This window comes from Ranitomeya variabilis, chromosome 1, assembly GCF_051348905.1.
Source record: "Ranitomeya variabilis isolate aRanVar5 chromosome 1, aRanVar5.hap1, whole genome shotgun sequence".
NCBI lineage: Eukaryota > Metazoa > Chordata > Amphibia > Anura > Dendrobatidae > Ranitomeya > Ranitomeya variabilis.
The window spans coordinates 935,049,569-935,062,895 of NC_135232.1; positions in this window are offsets into that span (position 1 = coordinate 935,049,569).

Here is a 13,327-nt window from a genome sequence, read left to right on the forward strand (position 1 = left end):
CATCTATTCAAACAAGCCTACTACACCAACTAATCAGTAAACTAACTTTGCCCTGTTCCCTCCTTCCAAATATTACTCTGAATCTGCACCCTACTATTCATCTGTCTCCACACCCTCCATGCACACGATAACTGCACTTGATACTTGACTATTGCACTTAAACACACGGGCTGATGACCGGATCATGCAGCTTTGTATGAAAATCCCTATGTATTATAATTGCCAGACCTGAAATAACAAGCACTTTTCACCTATTGTGTCCCCCCATTTCCTTGTATATTGTAAGCTTGCGAGCAGGGACTTCACTCCTAATGTCACTGTTTAAATTGTCTTAACCTGTATTGAATTTATTGTTTGTACATGTCCCCGCTTAATTGTAAAGTGCTGCGGAATATGTTGGCGCTATATAAATAAAAATTATTATTATTATTATTAGTTACTAATTCTCATTGGAGAGAGGTCTGTTACAATTGTGGAGCAAAAAGACCCGGAGTTGTAGCCCCCACCTTTCCCTTGCTAAACGCTGACGACACTTATTATCAGCCAGCACCATTCCCTGATATGCCTAGTATTGCTAGTGGTTATGAGTATCCACCCCCTCCTACTTTAGTCACCCAGTCAGAGACAGGATACACAGAGGAGATAGAAGATATCCAAGAAATGTATTCCAATGTTATTCCTGGACCCCACCGCCATGATGTGCTCTTTAGGATAGGGACAGGGGATCCTAGGAAGCAGCACGTTGGGGCCATAGTAAATGCCGCAAATAATCTAAACGAACATGACCATAATACCCATCACCACAAGTATCCAGGGGGCTCCGTACCCCCTGGATACTTGTGGTGATGGGTATTATGGTCATGTTTGTTTAGCAAGGCTATCTTCTTGCAAACTGGTAGTCTGGGCATTGTCTACACTATTTAATATTGGGCTACATTATCTCTTGGGCCCTCTTATATAGGCATTTTAAGGCTTACCTAGTCTATGCATTTTATATTCAACCTAATCATGGTACATGTTTGTTGTAGGTGTGCTTTTGCATGCTAAGGAGCTAGATATAGTGTGGCCATATATTGGCCTCAATTACTTGCGGTGGGCTATTCATGTCCATAAACATCTTGGGAGGGCTATTCATTCCCCTTTTGGGTGGTGTACTGGCATATTGCTATATCTTGCAGCATAGCATCCTCTCCCCTTTATTGTGAGTGTTACATTATTATTTTTTTTGCTATATATCATATAACATATTTCCTAGCAGCTATGGTCTAGATATGTGTTATTTGTAAATATTCATTTTACCATCTGTTTGTGACACTCACATTGCAAGTTGTGCCAATTTTGTATATTCATACATCCTATGGTGGTATTCTCCTAGCTGTATCATTGACTCATGCATCAAGGACAAACATATTATTGTCAATATTATTTGTACCATTGTAAGACCATTTGTATATTTGTTTTTTGTGCATTCACTTTGTTCCATCACACATGTCCAGGGGGGTAGGTTCCTGATATGGAACCCACAGTTCACCTGTTTTTGGTTTTAATTGTTTTTAATAGAGTGGTGTTTCTGCTTTTCTAGTTGTCCAATAAAATTTATAGTATTATATTTAAGCGGTGGTCCTCTTTATATAGCTTGATGCTTTTTCTCTTTTTGTATGTGTACACTACTTGTAGGTCAAGCTTGGGTTGACCCCCTTGTTATAATTGGAACTTTAACTATTGGTATTGATGGTGCCCTCCATTTTTCGTGTTTACATGCCGCAAATAATCAACTCCACCATGCTGGAGGACTGGCCGTAACAATTTCACAGAAAGGTGGACCCATTATACAGGAAGAATCTAATTCATATATACAAACGTATGGCCAGGTACAAGCAGGACAGGTCGCAGCAGCCAGAGCAGGACAGCTTCCATGTCAATATGTAAAACATGCAGTGAGACCACGATATAATCCTACCAACATTCCTAGGTCCCAACAATTACTTACTGAGGCTGTCCAGAATGCAATGCTGTATGCTTCTTCTGTCCCCCCGGTACGATGCATCAACATACAATGGCCATACCATTAATCTCTACTGGTGTCTTTCAATATCCCAGGAAGGGTGCTGCCATGGTCATAGTATCAGTAATAGAGTGGTGTATACAGGAAAACCCCATAAAATTGGAGGAGGTCTGATTTGTCCTCGATAGCTGCCTAACGGTCCACCAGGCAATGTGATCTCTAACTGTAACCAAGCTTCCTGCCCTTCTTCTGTAGCAGATGCCTCTTGTGCCCATACTACCGCCACCTCCTGCCACCCCCAAGTCAGTAATATCTGAATTTGAAGAAGATGATGTGGAAACTACTCCTGACAGGCCAAAGTATACCTCTTTTTCCCCATCCCAAATAAACACCCTTTGCAACCAGTTTCCCGATCCAGAAACCTCCCCCATTGCCTTTATAGACAAATGGCAGCGAATCGAGAGATTTATTCCACTCCCTGGAGAGATCTGTTACACTTACTCCGAGTGGAGGCTGGGGAGGGGTATTTTCCAATTATTGAGGGTGGCATAAGATATAATGTGAATTTGGATGGGGGAACATATGAGAGTGGTATTGATTTCTGCAATACTTTAAAAGTTTGGGCACAAGATAGCCTAGTGGACCAAGCTACCTCCCTCACAGATGTCACACAGGACAAGGGGGAGACTGCCGGGAAGTTTTATGGGCGTCTTATGGTAGTGTTTGAAGATTTGGAGATTCCCCTGTATAATAAAGCTCATTCACATGTTTTTGTGGCAGCTTTGATGTCTGGCCTTAAATCTGAATTGAAAGAGGCAATAATGTTAGTCAGACGTGATATCGAGACTTCCACTCCGGATGATGCATTGAAAATAGTAAAAAGTTTTCAGAAGAACTTAGCCCGCTCTGCATCAGCAGGAAAGTCAAAGGTTAAAACAGTAGCTGCAGCGATTCCTGCTCCCACTCCAGCCCCCACCCCAGCTACAAGCACACAGCTGGTTCCTTATCAGTGGCCTGCGCAGCAGCAGACTCCAGTTCCTGCCCTCCTCCCTTACACAAATTCAGTTCCCTACTCCAATATCCCTTTTAACCCTATGTCTGGGAACCCCCCTCCCCAGCCCCGCCACACCAGTTCTCGCTTGCAGTGCTGGCTCTGTGGCCGACTCGGACACTTTCAGAGAGATTTTCTTACCCCTGCTGACAGATGCTACCCTCAAGTTCCCCCTTCCAGTTGTAACCTGAATACTGGGAACCCTGGGGGATACTCTAGTTACGGACAGCTTCAAAATCCTGATAATCGCCCAAACTGAAGGGGTGGCCAACCAGGGTCTGCCATCACAATGTCCTCCACCAAACCTGGGGCATGCTCATCAGTCATGCTTCCTGTTGGAGACACCCTTGTTAAGTTCATGGTAGACACTGGGGCAGCCAATTCCATAATCAAGACATCAGATGAACCTATGGATATCCCTATTCAATTCTCAGATCAAGAGCTTGTTTTAATTAGAGTAGATGGCAGACCCAATAAACATACTCTTACAAAACCCATCCCTGAGGGACCCTTCCCATAAGTTACTGCTCAGTTCGTAATCTCTCCCACATGTCCGGTAAATTTACTGGGGGAAGATTTATTATCACAGTTCTGCTCCAGAATACAAATCCAAGATGATGGTCAGATGGTTCTTACGTTTCATAACCCTTGTGCAGATGAACACAATGAGGAAATCTGTATCCTACACGCCCTTCCCACGGTAATGATGGCCCTGAAAGGCCCAGATCCACCCCCAATAATGCCTGAGGACCAGCGACTCACTCCATATCTCTCAGAGATACTACCCAAACTTTGGTCAAAAGGGCCAGATGATATAGGGAAAATGCCTGTAGAACCAGTAAAAGTGTTTATCAAACCTGGTGCCCCTTTTCCCAAAGTCCATCAATATCCTTTGAAATATGATCAGGAGCGGGGCCTCAAGGGGCAAATACAAACATTACTCGATAATGGTGCCTTGGTACCCTGTGTTTCCCCATGTAACACACCCTTGTTTCCCGTTAAGAAAAACACCCCATCCAGCCAACCCCCTATGTACCGGCTGGTACAAGATTTATGGGCAGTTAATGCAGTACTGCTCTGGAAACTCCAGTGGTGCCTAATCCACATACTATTTTGTCCCAGATACCTCAGACTGCTGCTTGGTTCACAGTCATCGACCTTGCCAATGCCTTCTTCAGCATTCCATAACACCCAGATTGCCAGTTTCTGTTTGCATTCACTTATCAGGGACGACAATTGACGTGGACAGTTATGCCACAAGGGACCCAAAACAGTCCCAATCAGTTTGCAAAAAATATGGACGAGTGTCTTTTACCCTGGCAGTTAGATCACCTCTATGTCACGCTGCTCCAGTATGTGGATGACCTTTTGTTGTGTGCACGAACAGAGCAGGAAGCCATTGCTGCCACTGTTAGCCTTCTCAAGTATCTGGCAGATCTGAACTGTCAGGTTTCGGCCTCGAAACTTTGGTTCTGCCTTGGTCAAGTGATATTTTTGGGTCACTGTCTCCTTCAGGGTGTCAGACACCTCACAGAAAAAAGAAAGATAGCCGTCAGCTCCCTTTCTTTTCCGAAAGATGAGACTGAACTCCAGCGTTTTCTTGGACTATGTATTTATTGTCTTCAGTGGATACCTGATGCATCCCACATAATGCAACTCCTTTACAATGCCTTAAAAGACGGTATAAAAAACTATTAGTAAAGATCACCGGTTTGTATGGAAAGCCTTCATCGTACCTTCTCTAAATTAAAGCAACTTATTGTTTCCACCCCTGCCTTGGGCATCCCGGACTATACTCGACCGTTCCATTTGTATGTGTCTGAGAATGAAGGACATGCAGCAGGGGTACTCACACAGTCGCATGGCAATAGGCAATGACCAGTGGGCTATTATTCGGCCCACCTCGACCCTGTGGCCCGGGCGTTACCAAGTTGCATGAGGGCAGTTCACGCCACTCACTTGTGGCATTACAAGACTGCAGACATAATTCTTGGACATGAGATGCACATTTTTGCCCTGCATGATATTGCGGCAATACTGACACTCCCACAGCCAAGACATTTGACTGTACAATGACACTTGCAGCTGCAGGGTTCACTCCTTTTGCCTGACTACGACAAGTTGCATCGCTGTACTACAATCAACCCTGCTACTTACTGCCAGTCCCCAAGAAAGATGGCTGTGATGAGGATTACCTCCAACAAGACTTCCCAACTTCTGACTGAAGAAACAGCTACTCTTCCAAATGTCAGTGAGAATCCACTTCCAAATCCTGATCTGGTGTTTTACACGGATGGTTCAAGATATACTGATGAGTTTGGCAGATTCCACACCGGATACGCTGTTACTACGGAAGACACTGTAGTGCACGCAGCTGCGCTCCCGCCCTCACAGTCAGCACAAGAAGCAGAACTTCAAGCTCTGTCTACTGCATGCATTTTGGCCAAGGACAGGCGGCTAATATATATGCAGACTCATGGTATGCATTTGGCATTACTCATGATTTTGGAGCTCTATGGGCCAATCGAGGGTTTATTACTACCGCCGGGACTCCAATGAAGAATGTTGAAGCTGTTAAAACCCTCATGGACTCAATCAAATTACCTACCCAGGTAGCCATTATCAAGGGCAAGGCGCACGGTCCTAGGAACAGTCCACAGACTATTGGTAATGCCTTTGCAGGTATGCAATCAAAATCTGCTGCTCTCCTACCCGTTGAACTGACCATACCAACTATGATAACCACACGCTCTCAGCGTAAACAGTTACAAGAAACACTGACTCTACAGAACCTGATGATCCATGACAGACTGAGGTTTTCTGTCGGACCCCGCGAGACCGCTTAATGACAATGGAGAGAATGTTCCCAAAGGAAGAAGTGAAGCAGTGGAAGGCTGATGGAGCACGTATAGACAATGGTCTCTGGAAAAAGGACAAACTTGTGTGTCTCCCTAAGCGGATGTACCCTGCTATTGCCACATGGGCACATGGGCCCACACATCAAGGAAAAAAACAGGCCCTAGCCCTGGTACAAAAATTCTACTGCGCTCTAGGTATTTCTACAGTCCTGACAGCACTCAACTCTGCATGTAACATCTGTCAGACCTGCAATCCCGGTCAACTTCAATGTGTACTCCTGAAGCAGCTTGCTAAACCTGGTTATCCTTTCCAGAGGCTCCAGGTGGACCACATCACGTTGCCTAAGTATGAAAGGTATGAATATTGTCTGGTGGTTGTCGACATGTTCTCCAGTTGGCTGGAAGCATTCCCCGTTACCAACATGACTGCAAAAACTACAGCAAAGAAACTGGTGATGGAAGTCATATGCAGATATGGTGTTCCAGAAGTCGTCGAAAGTGACCAAGGTCCAGCTTTTTCTTCTCATGTGTATTGTCATGGTCAACTGCGGCCGCCAATGTGGTCCAGCCCATAGACGCCCCCAAGCCGACCAACCTCAGAAGGCATGGGGCGTGTGTCCCCCAGGGATGCAATATGGACCCTTTAAACCGCAGAGGGGGACCCGGGCCTACCCGAACTAGGGGAGGGCAGAGACTGGGGTTCTGTGGCAGGTGAGCATGTGGACAAGGAAAGAGACACATAGGACTTGATTACACCGCACAACTTCAGGTATAGAGAAAGTAAAGTTTACTAAAGTAAAGTCACACAGTACATAAACAAAACATGACGATGTCAGGCTCCCGATTCCACACCTCTAGAAGGGTACCACCTAGTGGACCCCAAGGCACCAACGGATCACCGAGGCACAAGTAGGCCGGACATCAGGACATCGGGGTACACGAGGACATCAGGGCGCAGGCAAGACATCAGGATACAGACAGGACATCAGGACATCTGGACTCAGGAAAGACCTCAGGACATCAGGACACAGGCAGGGCATGAGGTCACAGGAATACTGGATAGACATCTGGACACTGGCATTGCAGCCCAGGTCATTGGCTGGGACACTGGCGTGGCAGCCCAGGACATCAGTTACATCAGGACATCGAACACAGGAAGGACATCAGGACATCAGGGAACACGAGGTCATCAGGATGCAGGTAAGACATCAGGACACACGAGAACATCAGGACATCAGGGTCCATAAGGTCATCAGGACGCAGGCAGGATATCAGGGTACAGATAGGACATCTGGACCCAGGGTCACTGGCAGACATTAGACAGGAGTTGTAAGAACAGTTGTCAGGGTTCCTTTCAGTGGGACGAAGTTTCCTGCTGGCGTAAGCGATTACCCTCTCCTTGCCTTTCTGGACCTGGGACAGTCCCACGTTGCTGGCATCCATATACAGCACAAACGGTTGGTCATATTCAGGGTAGGCCAGTACCTCTTCTCCCGTCAGCGCCAACTTTAAACAAGTGAACGATCCTTCCAGTCCCTCATTCCAATCAAATGGGGAATTCGTACCTTTGGTTTTCTTGGATTGGCCCACCAACAGGTCTTGCAATGGCGCGGCCTTCTTGGTGAAGTCCTTGATAAACCTCCTGTAATAGCCTACCAACCCGAGGAACTGCCGGACTTCATGGAGGTTGCCGGGCTTCGGCCAGTCTTTGATCACAGTGACTTTGTCAGGGTCTGGGGCCACCCCGTCGGCACTCACTACATGGCCCAGGTACTGCACCTTGGGTTTTAGCAGATGGCATTTGGATGGTTTTACCTGTAGGCCAAAGTTGGACAGGGCTTCGAACACCTCGGCCAGGTGCTTCAGATGGTCCTCATAAGTCTTGGAGAAGATGATGACGTCGTCCAGGTACAGCAACATGGTTTCGAAGTTCTTGTGCCCTAGACAGCACTCCATCATCCTCTGGAACATTCCCGGGGCATTGCACAATCCAAAGGGCATGTAGTTGAATTTGCAGAGACCCATCAGCGTCGTGAAGGCCGTCTTCTCCTTGTCCGCCTCTGCCACGGGAACCTTCCAGTACCCACTGGTGAGATCCAAGGTGGAGAAGTAGTTAGCAGATTTTAAAGCAGCCAAGGACTCCTCTATCCTGGGCAGTGGGTATGCATCCTTATGTGTAATGCGATTTAGCTGCCTATAATCAACACACATCCTCATTGTGCCATCTTTCTTCCTAACGAGGACTAATGGAGCTGCCAAGGGGCTACAACTGTCTCTCACTACCCCAGCCTCCTTCATCTCTCGCAACATGTCTTTGGCACACTGATAATGAGCTGGGGGTACAGGACAGTATCTCTCTGTTATGGGTGGATGATCTCCTGTGGGGATATGATGTTGAATCCCTTTTACCTGCCTGAAATCTAGGGGGTGCTTGCTGAATACCCGCTCGTACTCATGAACTACCCTGTAGGCCCCCTGTTTCTGGTGAGATGGGGTGGAGTCAGTGCCCATATGCAATTCCCAACACCAATCTTTCAGTTGCCCTGCAGAACTGTTGTTCTCCGCCAGATTGGACGGGACCAAGGGTCCTGATGCCTGTATCACACTATTATTAACAGTAAACAGTTTGGCAAGTGTGGCATATTTGGTTAGGTGGACTTCCTCCTCCCCACAGTTAAGAACACATACTGGCACCCTCCCCTTGCGGACGTCAACCACCCCTCTGGCTGTCAGGAGGGTAGGCCTATTATCTGAATATACAGGTTCTACCAGGGCCTGATAGTCTTTACCCCTGAGGCCTATGGCTGCCCGATACCATATTAACATTTCACTCCTGGGGGGTATCGCAATGGGGTTTGAATCACTCACTGTGACACGACCAATTTTACCACCAGTCAACTCCACCTGCTGTCTCTGCATCAGAGCCCTGATTTCTTTCTGCAGGGTGCATTGTTCACTGTAACCAGCTGTTTCTGCTACCTGCTGTAACAGGACAATAACTTCTGCAAGACAATTTTCTATAACATTAGTACCAATGGTCATCATGGGATTACATTCACGTCGGTCAATATCAACAATTACAATCCCTTGGGCCTCCAATTCTACCCGCCCCACTTTAATGGTGACCTCTTTGTACCCCACTTGTGGCAATGGCTGACCATTACTGGCTATTATGGTGAAATCATCATCGGGGCCACGAGTAATGTCGGTGTTCTCCCAATAACGTTTATAAAGGATGTAAGGCATAGTCGTCACCAGAGAACCGGTGTCCAGCAAAGCGTTCATGGGGATACCGTCAATCACGATGGGAAGAACTGGTCGCTATCCAATGTATTTGGCTCTCCAATTTTGCGGGCCTGATCATCCTACTCCTGGGGGTTGGCCCTCTGCCCCAGGGGTTGCTCATTTAAATGACAGTACCTTGCAAGGTGGCCCACCTGGTGGCAGCGGCGGCAGATAGGTCATCCGTCCCGATGAAAGCGATCATCGTCCCTGCCTCTGGTTGGCGGAATCCTCCTCTGTCGCTGCCAGGGGGCATCCTCCGGTCTGGAAGCCAGCTGGATCTTCTCCTTGGGGGCCTCCTGTAGGGACTGTATGGTCCGGGCTAGGGCAGCAATGCTCTTGGTCAGCTCCTGCATCTGGAGGCGTAGTCCTGCAGGGGAATCATCCTCCAGGATCTGGGCATCGGCCTCGGCTGCAATTCGGGCATCTAGTGCCACCTCCTTGTGGTACGTGAGAGCTTGATGCCTGGGAAGTACTGCATGGCTGGGCTGTCGCTCCTGTAGCACCTGGATGGCTTTATCTTTGAATTGCGTGAAAGTCAGATCTGAGTTCTGCATGGCCAGGAAGTGCAGTTGGGCCCTTTGGTGACTGCACAGGAGCCCCTCGATGAACCGCTCTTTCAGGAGTTTATCCTCATCTTGCATGCTGTTTGGGTCATTCTGCTTGATGGCCCACAGTGCCTCCTGGAGATTAAGGGAATAGCCCCGTAAGCTATCCTGCGGCCTCTGCTTGCACCCATAGAACGTCAATTTAATTTCTGTAGCGGTGCGGGTGTCAAAGGTGGTTTTAAGCTTTGCAAAGACCTGCTGCGCAGTCCTCTTATCCGCGGTGGGCAAGGACTTCACATCTCTCAGAGCTGCTCCAAAGAGTTGGCCTGTTATCATATGAACTTTCGGAGGCTCTGTCAGGGGATAGAACTCAAGCAGGCTGCAGATCCCTTCTTTAAAGTCAGTTAATATATGTGATTCTCCAGAGTATCACGGGAGCCAGGCTGCTCCAGGTAGGTACGGCATGGAGAAGGGCATTATGGCTGCTGTAGCAGCGGCAGCATCCGGCTGGCTGCTGGGGGCGGCGAGCTCTGCAGAACCCGGCGGTGGTACAAGGCCTGCGGCTGCGCCTACTGCGGGGCCAGGAGGTGCCCCCGAGTCTGCGGCTGCGACCGCCGCCTCCGCTCCTCCTGGATCAGACATGGTTGTCCCTCCCCTCTGCTAACCTGGTGGAAATCGGGGTTCCTCTTCCGGAATTGGCACCTCACTGCGTCTTCTTGTTCCGCGCTCTTTTCGGCCGGCTCTGCCCACAAAGCTATGGCTCCTCCCCTCATGCCCCACACGGCGCGGCAATGGTGGATTTTGGCGGCAAATAGCAATACACAGTCTTTGCAATAAATCACGATTCAGCACAATCCAGTCACAGTTCTTAGGCACACATGACCTGATTCCTCAGGCTTAAGTAGATCCTGTTCGTGATGCCAAGTTGAATCGGCCTCCAAACGCAGGGCAGCTGGGTACTCGGTACCAGGTCTCTCAGTTCTGGGGATGTCACGGTGGCCTGACCCGGTCCATGGCCCTGCTAAGGGGTGCCCAATTAAAGATGTAGGTGACGGTGTAAGTTGCAGTAAATAACGAGGACACAGGGTTGCAGTCTCTTTACCTCTTTACTGAAGGCTCGGCAACCGCAATCCAGAGCGCTGCTAACAGGGCTGGCTGAGACCGGCCGGTCCGAAGGTACATCCAGAGTTCCCTTTGCAGGTGGAAATCAGTGGCCTTCCTACCAGCGCCTGTGTGTTGTAGTACCTCCCTGCTGAGCACCTCGGGATAGTCCTCACAACTGTCATGTATGTTTCTGTTCTTTTTCTCTCCGTCCCCCAAATGATATGGATAGGATGCACCCGTATGACGGGGTAGGCCTGGAGTTATTTTATAGGGACCCTAGAGACGCCCCTCTCCCACAGTTGCCTCCGTTGTCTTCATTAGGTGTAAAAGGTGAGACAGCCATCCTAAAGTTAACTGCCCTGCCGTAGTTCAAAGTAATGCGTAGAGTCTATTACCTCCTCGGCGTTCCGGCCGCCGGCTACGTGCCTCTGAAGGATGTTGCTGATCTTGGGGCACGACTCCTTTTGGTTCTATCTCCTTTGTGCTGTGATCCCGTTTCACACTTCTCCACAGTATACTTCGCTTTGTGTCCTTTCTTAGGAGTCTGCCGCTATATGGCACAGGCACGGCTCCGTAAAGATCTGTCCTTTGCTAGGCCTCTGTCAGGATCCTACCCCTGACAGGTCCTCTCTCGAACTCTCCCAGCTACTTTCTTCCTAACTTCCTTTACAACCCCAAGTTTTACCCATGTGTGAGGAGTGGCCTAGTAGATAGGACCTTTTGCTCCCCCTGGTGGCCGGAGTGTGAAGTGTAATGAGTGTCTGTGATAACTGCAAGGTGGACTCTTTTAGTGCAATCAGACGTACCATCACTCCCCCTGGTGGAAGAGCGACGTTACTGCAACGACCAGACTCTGGGGCACTGCACTTTTGTAGTCATGGAAAGGCATGTCAAAAGCATGGACTGGAACCCTTGTATGACGGTCCTTTTCAAGTCCTCCTCATCACTCCTACATCAGTAAAGCTGGAAGGTAGACCAATGTGGATCCATGCATCGCACTGCAAGCTGGTTAAACAGACTAGTGGCAGATAAAGGGGCATAATACTTAATTCTACTGTTGCTGTCTAAAACCAACTTATCATAGTCACTAATCAACATACTATAGCACTGGATTACTGTTATGGATCTGGTGGTTAGGAACACATGAACTGACCTGATAAGTAAACCAAAATAAGGACAAGCTCTGGGAATGTGGGAACTTTACTGACCGCAATCCTGATCCTATCAAACACACACTATAGGCAGCTGTGGAGCGTACCTGCCTCGGCCTAGACGCCTCTTCACAGCCTGAGAAACTAGCTACCCCTAGAGAGAAACAAAGCCTCACTTGCCTCAGAGAAATTTTCCCCAAAGAGTAGGCAGCCCCCACAAATAATAACGGTGAGTTAAGGGGAAAACACAAACATAGAAATGAAAATAGGTAGCAAATGAGGCCCGCTAGTAACTAAATAGTCAGAAGATAGCAAGGAATCTGTGCGGTCAGTATAAAATACTACAAAAATTATCCACGCAGAGAATACAAAAAGACCCCCACACCGACTCACGATGTGAGGGGCGCAACTCCACACCCCAGAGCTTCCAGCTAGCAATCAAATAGCATATAAGCAAGCTGGACTGAACTCATCATATACTGAGAAACATTTTCAAAAAGCAATGAGCAAAAATGGACTAGTATGAACTTAGCTTCTCCAAGAGGAGACAGGTCACAAGGGAAGTCCCAGAGAGATCTGAACCAGTACTGAATACAACGACAGCAGGCAACAAGTAAAGGTCCAGATGGAGTTAAATAGGCAGCAAGCCTAGCAGAAAACGAGGCAGCTGGGGTCCAGCTACAGACCAGCCGTAACACTCAAAGCCACCAGAGGGAGCCCATGAACAGAACTCACAAAGTACCACTCATGACCACAGGAGGGAGCCCGAGAACGGAATTCACAACAGTACCCCCCCCTTGAGGAGGGGTCACCAAACCCTCACCAGAGCCCCCAGGCCGATCAGGACGAGCCAAATGAAAGGCACGAACCAAATCGGCAGCATGGACATCAGAGGCAACCACCCAGGAATTATCCTCCTGACCATAGCCCTTCCATTTAACCAAATACTGAAGCTTCCGTCTCGAAACACGAGAATCCAAGATCTTCTCCACCACATACTCCAATTCTCCCTCGACCAACACCGGAGCAGGAGGATCAACAGAAGGAACCACAGGCACCACATACCTCCGCAACAATGACCTATGGAACACATTATGAATGGTAAAAGATGCTGGGAGGTCCAAACGAAATGACACAGGATTGAGGATTTCTGAAATCTTATAAGGACCAATGAAACGAGGTTTGAACTTAGGAGAGGAAACCTTCATAGGAAGATAACGAGATGACAACCACACCAAATCCCCCACACGAAGTCGGGGACCCACACAGCGACGGCGATTAGCAAAGCGCTGATCGTTCTCCTGTGACAACGTCAAATTGTCCACCAC